This window comes from Gossypium arboreum, chromosome 7, assembly GCF_025698485.1.
Source record: "Gossypium arboreum isolate Shixiya-1 chromosome 7, ASM2569848v2, whole genome shotgun sequence".
Classification (NCBI taxonomy): Eukaryota; Viridiplantae; Streptophyta; class Magnoliopsida; order Malvales; family Malvaceae; genus Gossypium; species Gossypium arboreum.
In genome coordinates this window covers 45,921,987-45,932,375 of record NC_069076.1, presented here as the reverse complement: position 1 = coordinate 45,932,375, position 10,389 = coordinate 45,921,987, and the positions used below count along the sequence as shown (strand labels likewise).

At 38.0% G+C, this 10,389-nt stretch overlaps 2 non-coding genes across 2 annotated transcripts; both read right to left on the bottom strand.

Annotated features, from left to right (window-relative positions):
• Positions 1–2,034: 2,034 nt before the first annotated feature.
• Positions 2,035–2,141, bottom strand: LOC128296052 (small nucleolar RNA R71). The gene has a single exon (XR_008286600.1). It is a non-coding gene; the product is annotated as a small nucleolar RNA R71 (small nucleolar RNA).
• Positions 2,142–10,054: 7,913 nt separating this feature from the next.
• LOC128296004 (small nucleolar RNA R71) lies at positions 10,055–10,161 on the bottom strand. Its single transcript, XR_008286552.1, has one exon. It is a non-coding gene; the product is annotated as a small nucleolar RNA R71 (small nucleolar RNA).
• Positions 10,162–10,389: the final 228 nt, after the last annotated feature.

Below are 10,389 nucleotides of genomic sequence, written 5' to 3'. Positions count from 1 at the left end.
ATGACTGATAAACCATAAAAGTAACATGTTTTAACTCCATTCTTGGCATGTTTTTGGATGATTTATTATGTGAATTAGTGAATTTGATGCTCCTAATTCTTTAAATTTATGTTTCTATACTTAAATGAGCATAGGGAAGTGAAAGGAGCGAAAAACGGGCCAAAATTTGGACAAAAAGAGTTGTTTTTAGGAACCACACAGTCTGGGTATTTTCACACGGGCTGGGCACATGCCTATGTGAACCACACGGGCTAGCCACATGCCTATGTGCCAGCCCATGTCGATTTCGAGCCTTTCTTCTCTTTTATGTGAAAAAAACCCAATTTTTAGGTTTTCTGAGCATTCTAAATCTTATAAATACATATTAAAGATGACTAAAGGGAACACGCAGAGTAGAACGAAGAAATTACTAGAAGAACGCCGTAGTAGATCTCCTTCAAGATTGAAGATCTTCATTCAAATTTATTTCAAAGTTTTATTGGGTTTCTTATGTCTTGTTGTTATTCTAATTTTGAGATATTTCCATCCCAAATTATGAACTAAATTCCCTACATGCCTAAGGAAGATGAAAATTATGATAGATCTTATTATTTGATTTTCTGAATTACATGATAAATACTTGATTCTTGTTTTCAATTATGTATGCTTATTTCTTGCTTTAATATTTTCGGGATATTAATTCAAGTGTGATGTGCTTATTTCAATGGAGCAAAAGTCCCTGTTTAAGAGTAGATCTGGCATAATTGAGTGGAGTTACATGCAATCTTAGAATTAGGACGACATAAATCTACCGGATTAGAGTCAAATCTAATAAGGGAATCCATAGATCGAGTTAATGCGACAATAGGGGTTTTAATTATAAAGAGATTTCAATTAATCAACCTAGAGTCAGTTTTTCTTACTCTCGAAAGAGATATTAATATAATTTAGGGATTTCTATGGATCCAGGCACAAGTGAATAAATCATTTAATTCAGATCCAGAATAATAAGTGAAGTCTAGGTGGATTCTTTCCTGGTTATTGTCTATCTCATTGGTTTTCTTCAAATATTTTCCCAATTCACTTTCTGTCGTGTCCTTAGTAATTAGTTTAGTTAATTATAGATTAAAAATCAAATTAGTTTAGTTAATTATAGATTAAATATCCATCTCCTCAATTTATCGGCTAGATAATAAAAAGATAGTAATTACTAGTACTTTTAGTCCTCGTGAATACGATATTCCGACTCACCATAGCTATAGTACTATTTGATAAATGTGCTACCTTTGTTGTAATTTTAGTTAGTTTAGTGACTCATCAAGTTTTTGGCGCCGTTGCCAGGGACTAAAATATTAGGAACGCTCAATTTTTATTAATTTAGCCATTTTTACTTTTATTGCATTTTATTTTTGTTTTTAGTATAATTTTTGTTTTCTAATTTTTCTTTTGTTTGCTTCTGACAGGTTCCTTTAGTGTATGACTAGAAGAAGCCCGTCGAGACCATTACTATTCGATAGCGAAATTGAAAGCACAACTCGTAGAAACTGTATAAAAGTAAGGCAGAGGCAACAAAGTACAGTGGAAGAGCAAGAGGACATCATTAATATTACTAAGGAGATAGCTGAAAATCAAAATAATCAGCTACCTCCTGTTGTTGCCGCAAATCTTGTAAATTCGAATCTTGCTCCTCGTACTATGTATGATTATGCCAAGCTCACTCTAACTGGGGCTAAATCGAGTATTGTGAGACCTGCTATTGCTATAAATAACTTCAAACTAAAGCCGAACACCATTCAGATGATTCAACAATTTGTTCAGTTTGATGGTTTGTAAGATGAAGATCCAAATACTCATTTGACCAACTTTCTGGAATTCTATGACACTTTCAAGATAAATGGCGTTTCTGACGATGCCATTCGCCTACGGTTGTTTCCCTTCTCATTGAGAAATAAGGTTAAACAGTAGTTAAACTCCCTACCACGAGGTTCTATCACTATGTGGGATTAAATGACTGAAAAGTTCTTATTGAAGTATTTTCCACCGGCTAAGATAGCTAAGTTAAGGAATGATATCTCTTTCTTCGTACAAATGGATTTAGAGACTCTATATGATACATGGGAGAGGTATAAGAATTTATTGAGAAGGTGCCTTCACCATGGGTTACCTCTATGGTTACAAGTTCAAACTTTCTACAACAATTTGAACCCCTCGACTAGGTAATTGATTGATGCAACCACCAGTGGTACCTTGAATAATAAAATACCTGAAGAGGCCTATGAATTTATAGAAGAGATGTGACTGAATAATTATCAGTGGCAAGTCATGAGGACGAAGCCGATGAAAGCATCTAGTGTTTTTAACATAGATACGGTCACCATGCTATCGAATCAGGTAGAAATTTTAAGTAAGAAATTGATGGTTTATATGGTTCTACGTAGGTACATCCGATGATGTAGTGCGATACAAATAGAGGAGGGATAAACAATCTAGAATGTCGATCCTACAGCCCTAGCACAAAAAACGAACAAATCAACTATATGGGTAATAATTCTAGACTATAGAATAATCCTTATAGTAACACTTATAATGCAGGTTGGAAAAACCATCCCAATTTATCTTGGGTGGTTAAGGAAACCAGAGACCACGACCCCTTCCAAGCTTTCAACCACCTGACCAACAAGAGAAGAAGCCGAACCTTGAGGAGATGCTAAAAAAGTTTATTTTGGTGTCAGAAACCTGTTTCCAAAACACCGAAACAACACTTAAAAATCAACAAGCTTTGATTCAAGGGCTCAAGAGCCAAATAGGTCAGCTTGCTAAGTTGATTTCAGAGAGACGACAAGGTAGCTTGCTTAGCAACACCGAAACTAACCCAAGAGAGCAGTTTCATACAATTACTGTTCGAGATAAAGAAGGATTAGTTGAATTTGAACTAGAACCAAGGCAAGAAAGTGTGGTGAGTAAAGGTAAGGTTGAGGTAAGCCAAAATAAGCAAAAACCGGTTAGTAACGGTTATACACCTCGTGTGCCATATCCCAACGCAATAAAGAAAGACCATACAAATGAACAATTTGGTAAATTTCTTAAACTTTTGAAAAAGTTGCATATTAACTTACCGTTTATTGAAGCTCTTTCAAAGATGCCCAATTCCGTAAAATTTTTAAAAGAGCTTTTGAGAAAAAAACAGAAGTTAGATGATTCGTCGCACGTGGAGCTAAATGGAGTTTGCTTAGCCATTTTTCAAAATAAACTACCAAACAAATTGAAAGATCTAGGGAGTTTTACTATTCTTTATTTAATTGGTAGTTTAAATGTGAATAATGCTTTGGCTGATTTAAAGGCTAGTATTAATGTCATGCACTATAAATGTTTAAGCAACTAGGTCTTAGGAAACCCAAACAAACTAGGATGAGTATTCAATTGGTAGATAGAACCATTAGATTTCCTAGGGGTATTGTTGAAGATGTTCTTGTCAAAATTGACAAATTTATATTCCTAGTGATTTTGTTGTCTTAGACATGGATGAGGATAGTAATGTACCTTTAATTCTAGGTCGGCCCCTTTTTAGCAACTGCTAGAACCATCATTGATGTTGGTATAGATAAATTGATACTTCATGTGGGTGATGACAAGATTAAACTCCAAGCTCATGATTTTGTTAGGACATGTAGTGATCGAGATGAATATACGACTTCTGTTAATATGAGTAACCTTGTAGCTAACATTCTTTGCAGGAAACACCTCGAAAAAATGTGATAGAGCCACGTTCCATCTCATGCGAAAAAAATAGAATAACTCATGAAGAACGAAGGCTACAGATCGATGAACTAGATGAATGGCAGACACATGTCAAGGAGAAACCGAGAATACATAATGCAGAACCAAAGCGATGCCATGACGAGCATAAGGATGGAACAAACCAATTTAAGGTTGGGGATTAGGTGTTATTAGATAAAACAGACCCTCGAATTGCCATTGCAAAGCTTAATACAAACGGAGAAACTCCTTTTACGGCACTGAATGTCTTCCCATACGGTACAGTTGAGGTAACTCATTCTAAATTCGGCACTTTTAAGGTAAATATTACTCGACTCAACCCTTATTTTAATTAAAGAATGGACAATGAGAAAGAGGAGATTCGACTCCGCGAACCACCGTGATCATGCGAATACGAGGTAAGTTGAGCTTAGACTTAAAATAAGCGCTTCTCGGAAGGCAACCCAAGCATTAACATTGCTAGTTTCTTAATTTTATCTAATGATATTTTTAAAATTAATAAATAAAAAAATTTTGAGTTTTTAAAACCCACACGGCCTGGACACACGAGTGTGTCCTTGGCCGTGTGGAATTTTTAGACTTAGTTTTAAATTTTTAAAGAAATTGACAGTAAGTTACACGACCTAGACACATGGGCGTGTCCTTGGCCGTGTGGAGCCTGGGACTTAATTTTTCCAAAAGTCAATAGAGACACAGCCTAAAATAGTCCACACGGGCATGTGACATGATCGTGTGGACCACACGGGCACGTCCTAGGCCGTGTGAAACCTGGAGCTAAATTTTTCAATTTTAAAACAAGTTAGAGAGTTACACGGGCAAGGCACATTGCTGTGTGGGAGACACAGCTGAGCCACATGGGCGTGTGGAAGGTCACACAGGAGTGGGAAAAGTGAAGGAGAATGCACATGGCCATGCAACACGGCTGTGTGCACCACACCACCTAGACACAAGGGCTTGTCCAAGGCCGTGTGAAGACTGGGTGTGTAGTGTTAAAACGCACACGAGCTAAAGAGAGAACAGACGAGTGTGTGACATGGCCATGTGGCCCAACACGGGCCTCATACGATCGTGTCACCCATTTAAACCCTAATCCCCTTTTTATTTTTTTCCTTTCTTGTTTTGTCTTCTTCATCCTCAATCTTCCCAAAGCCACCGCTGTCCCTTTTCCCTTCTCACCGTTCAGCCACCACCTACTTCCACACTGTTCCCATCGCCCTACCCTCGATGCACCCTCCCTTCCTTCATCCTTTCTCCTTCTTTCACAAACAGAATCTTCCCTTTTTCTTTCCTTTCCTTTCTCCTTTCTTTCCCTCGGCCTCCCTCTCCACTACCCCCACTCGCTCGCGCCGAACAACCAACATCCATCCCCAACCACACACCTCCCCTTCCCTTTTTCTCAGTGGGACTAGCCCCGTCTCCTTAGTCCCCTCGCCTACCACATCGCCCCTCTCTCTCCTTTCTTTTTTCCTTTCCTTTATATGACCCAACCCTCACCATTCGGCCACCGTTCCCCGTGGACCACCGCGCCTCCACACTGCCCTACCACCGTCGGTTATCCCTTTTTCCTCTTTTGCCCTTCCCTTTTCTTTATATCTTTATATCTTTCGTATCTTGTATTATTAGTATTAGCTAGATTATTTTATTTCTTTATTGTTTATTATTATTATTAATTTATTATTAGCCATTTTTCTTTTCTAATTCTAGTTGTTACTGCTTAAATTAATATAATAGTTATTGCTTTTCTTTAATTAAATGACTTGCTCACTGCTTCTATTACTATTTGATTTTTTATTCTTAACATTAGATTGTTTACTTATTTATATATTTCGCTTATTGGTTTTATTTCTAATATGATTAGTTTACTTCGTTACTTGTTATTATTCTTATTTCTTCTTGTTATCAAATTTATTTTAAGGATGTCATGATTTGTTTTTGTTCTTTAGATTGCTTTGCACTAGTTCTAATATATGGATTTTGCATGCTTAGGTATTCGTACATTTTGCTTTTGAGTAATTGAATACTTGGACTACTTGGATTTTACTTCCTTCTCAGCTCTAGTTTGCATATTTGTTTGGTGGTGCTTTATTTATTAATGAAAGTTTTTTACCTTTTCAAGCGCACCATGACAAACACTCGTGGAAAATCCAAGATCGCCATCCCCACTTCGAAAAAGTAGAAGACCCATGGTGGGACCTCCTCCTCGAACGCTTTCGCCGAGGCCCGCTGCCCCTATCTCTGATTTTTGACGAGCCACTAGGAGGATTTATATCATCTCCTTCACGTATGACCACTCGACCTAAGTCGCTGTATTGATTGGGCCTTGTTGGAGCAGGTTTGACTGGCTGATGATGTTCGTGCCTTTATTGCCACAGCTCGTGGGACAGATTTTTCTCCATCATCGAGCCCACCTACATGGAGCTTACCTTGGAGTTCTGCACGATGTTTCTTGTACAGTAGGTCATGATGACTCATGACAAGCTCGTCACCATCACCTTTCGACTTGGTGGTTTGGTGCGCCATATTAACATCCTCGATTTTGGTGCTACTATGGGACTTTACATAAAGGAATTTATGAGCACCGAGAACTTCTTTCAACTTCATCGGCACATTTATCATGCGCCATCATGTTGTTGGACCGATCTTACAGTGAGCTAGACACTTTATGATATGAGTCACTCGAAGGCGACTTCTCTCTCTTTCCAGCTTTACGGTACCTTCATGCATTTTTAGCTCACACTTTGACAGGTAGGAGAGAGAGCATTGGAGTCATTAGCATTCATGATGCTTATTTTCTATGGAGCATGGAGCACGGGCATATATTTGATTTGGCATACTTCATCGCTCTAGCCTTCTGCCATCAGACTGACCGCCACAAGAAGGGCCCCATCTGTTTAGGCCTTTATGTGACTCACCTCGCTCGAAACTTCTGTCTCCTAGACACACCGGAGCAGTTCCCCACACTCACACTTGTTGGCTAGATGTCTCCACAGGGAATCTTAGCATGATACACATGAGGATGATCGAATGATGTCATGGAGTAGATCCCCCTCAGTATCGATTTTTTCATTCTGACACTCAGAATGAACCCAAAGACTTCACTGATGATGTTCCTCTCTATCACGAGGACCTATCATAGCATCCACATTCGTGTCACTGCCCTATTCCTACTACTCCTACTTTAGAGGACATCTCCGAGTGGCTCACTCGCTTTGAGCAATATTGCGCTCAGAGGTTTGACAGTCTTGATATGACATTGCAGATGATGTAACAGCCCAATTTAGGGCCTAGTCAGAACAGTGGTCTCGGGACCACAAATCCAAAATTAAAAGATTACTTTATTATTATTTTGACGTTCTGGCATGAACATATTAGTGCATGAAAAATTTGGTAAGTTAATTTTGACGTTTGTGAGCCTAATTGCAAAAAATGACTAAATCGCATAAAGTGTAAAAATCCTAGATTGATAGCTAAAGGTGTTATTTTATTAGAGAATCAAAATTGGCGGAATTTAAAAGGCAATTAGACCCTATTAGAAGAGCTTGGCCGGCCATGAGATAAGAATGGGTAACTAGTCAAAGGGTTAGGTTGGTTGATGTCATAATATGTATTTTAATAATACTTTAAAACCTAGTATTCAACTTCTTCATCCATTTTTTTCCTCTTTGACAGAAAATCAGCCATTGTTGGGGTTTGAAAGCTTCAAAAATTTCAGCAATTTTAAGCCCTCTCAAGTAAGTGATTTTGATAGTTTCTCTTAAAGATTCTAAGAGAGGCACATAGTGATTATTTATCCGTCCACCCGGGTAGTGTGAAAATGTATGACGACCTTAAGAAAATGTATTGGTGGTCAGGTATGAAAAGAGACATTTCAGAGTTTGTGTCTAAATGCCTAGTATGTCAGCAAGTAAAGCTTGAACATCAAGTACCTTCGGGTCTACTTCAGCCTTTAATGATCCCCGAGTGGAAGTGGGATCAGATCACTATGGAACAGTGACAGGTTGGCCGGTAACCCCGAAAAAGAAAGATGTAGTATGGGTTTTCGTGGATAGACTAACAAAATCGACCCATTTCATACCAGTGCATACTGACTACTCCCTCGAGAAACTAGCCGACTTATATATTTCTGAGACTGTAAGGCTTCATGGAATGTTGATAAATGCCAAATTATACATAGTTTAACTCCAAATACTTAGCATATTTATGGATGTTTATTACTAGATTTATGGATTTTGGTGCTCTTAATCCGGTTATTTCATGTTTTGTACTCAAGAGAACACCAAGAGTCAAAAGGAGCCAAAAACAAGCTAAAAAGGGACAAAATGGACCAAATCGAGAAGATCACACAGCTTAAGCCTTACCACACGGGCATCTCACACGCCCGTGGCCTTCGGAGGTGTCGACCAAGGTTTACACGATTCACGGCCTGGCCATTGAGCCCACACGGTCGTGACAATTTAATGGATCGAACACGACTTGGCAATTACGTCACACGGCCATGGCACAAGAGCGTGTCCCTTTTTCAAAGAGTTGTATTTTACATGGAAAAAGGGTACTTAGGAGGAAGCAAGCCAATCCAAAACCTATATAAACACCCTAAGTATGACCCAGAGAGGGGGCCTCTTCTAGAACTTTTTTGGAATACAGACCCACACGCCAGGAATTACTTGAAGGAAGCTAGACGATCCATCCCAAAAGCCGGAGCTACTCCAAGACTGAAGATCTCTCTCAGAATTCCTTCAGGGGCTTTTTAGAGTTTTCTTCATGTTTTTTTATTTTTATACTTTTGAGATGTACTCTTATTTTATTATGAACTAAACCCTTTAGATACCTAAGGGGGATAAAACCTATGATGGATCTTGTTATTATTATCTGAACTGTATGATAAATACTTAATTTGTTCTTAATTATGTGTTCTTAATGCTTGAATTGATATTCCGGGTATTAATTCATGATTTGATGTGCTTATGCAGAGGAGGAATACACCCTACCTAAGAGTAGATTTGGCATAATTAAGCAGAGTAGATCGAACGCCTAGAAATAGGGTTACAAGATTTTTCCGGATTAAGGTGAAACTTAAAATGGGAGTCTATAGAGTGATTTACTGTTTTCCTAGGGGTTTTAATTAAGAAAGAAATTTTGATTAATTCAACTGAGGTTTAGACGTTATTAGTCTCAAAAGGGATAATAACATAGGTTAAGGAATCTCACGGATCAAGTCAAGTGAATAAATCGTCCAGTTCAGAGTCAGATAACAAGTGAAATCTAGGTAGATTGCTCCTTGGGTCTCGTCTTTATCAATTGCTTTCTTCAAGTCTTTTTCCAATTTTTCTCTTCGCTTTAATTAAATCAGTTAATTAGTTTAGATAATTAGTTTAATAACCAAACCCTTTTATTATTAGGCTAGATAATAAAAAGATAGTTATTTCTAGTACTTTTGGTTCCTTTGGGTACGATATCCCGGTCTTGCCATTACTACACTATTGTTCGATAGGTGCGCTTGCCTTTTCGCCGTGATAATAGTTAGTCTAGGTTTGATCTTCATTATAAATATTTATTACTTGTTACGAATCACGCGATCAAGTTTTTTGCGCCGTTGCCGGGGAATTGAAATATTAGGAACACTAAATTTTTATTACTTTAGCCATTTATTTTTCTTGCAATTTTATTTTATTTTATTATTTGTTAATTTACTTTTTCTCTCTGTTGGCAGGTTTTTATAGTTTATTACTAGAAGAAACTCGTCAGGACCATTACTTTTTGACGCAGAAATCAATCGCACAATTCATAGAAATCAAAGAGAAATAAGTTGTAGTTTACGATACACGGAGAACGAGTGAGAAGACAATACTCAAACCCCAACCGAAGAGATGGTCGAAAACCCAGGTGATCGACTGCCTCCTGCAATTGCAGCTAATCAAAATCCTGCTCCACGTACTATGTATGACTATGCTAAACCTTCTTTAACAGGAACTAATTCTAGTATAGTTAGACCTGCTATTGCTGCAAATAATTTCGAACTAAAACCTAACACAATTCAGATGATACAATAGTTTGTTCAGTTTGATGGTTTGCAGGATGAGGATCCCAACATGCACTTGGCGAATTTTCTTGAATTTTTCTATACATTCAAAATCAATGGCATTTCTGATGATGCCACTCATCTTTTTGGTTATTTCCCTTTTCACCGAGAAACAAAGCCAAGCAGTGGTTGAACTCGTTACCACGAGGGTCTATCACTACTTGGGAACAAATGACCGAGAAATTTTTACTAAAATATTTTCCGCCAGCTAAAACGGCTAAATTACGTAATGATATCTCTTTTTTTAAGTAGATGGATTTAGAAACACTTTACGATGCATAGGAGAGATACAAGGACTTACTGAGAAGATGCCCTCACCATGGGTTACCGCTTTGGCTGTAAGTTCAAACGTTCTACAATGGTGTGAATCCCTCGACAAGACAAATGATTGACGTAGCTGCTGGCGGAACCATCAACAATAAAACATCGAAAGATGCCTATGAATTCATAGAGGAGATGTCACTAAACAACTATCAGTGGTAAGTTATGAGGACAAAGCCAACGAAAATAGCCGACGTTTATAACATCGATTCAGTCACCATGCTCTCTAATCA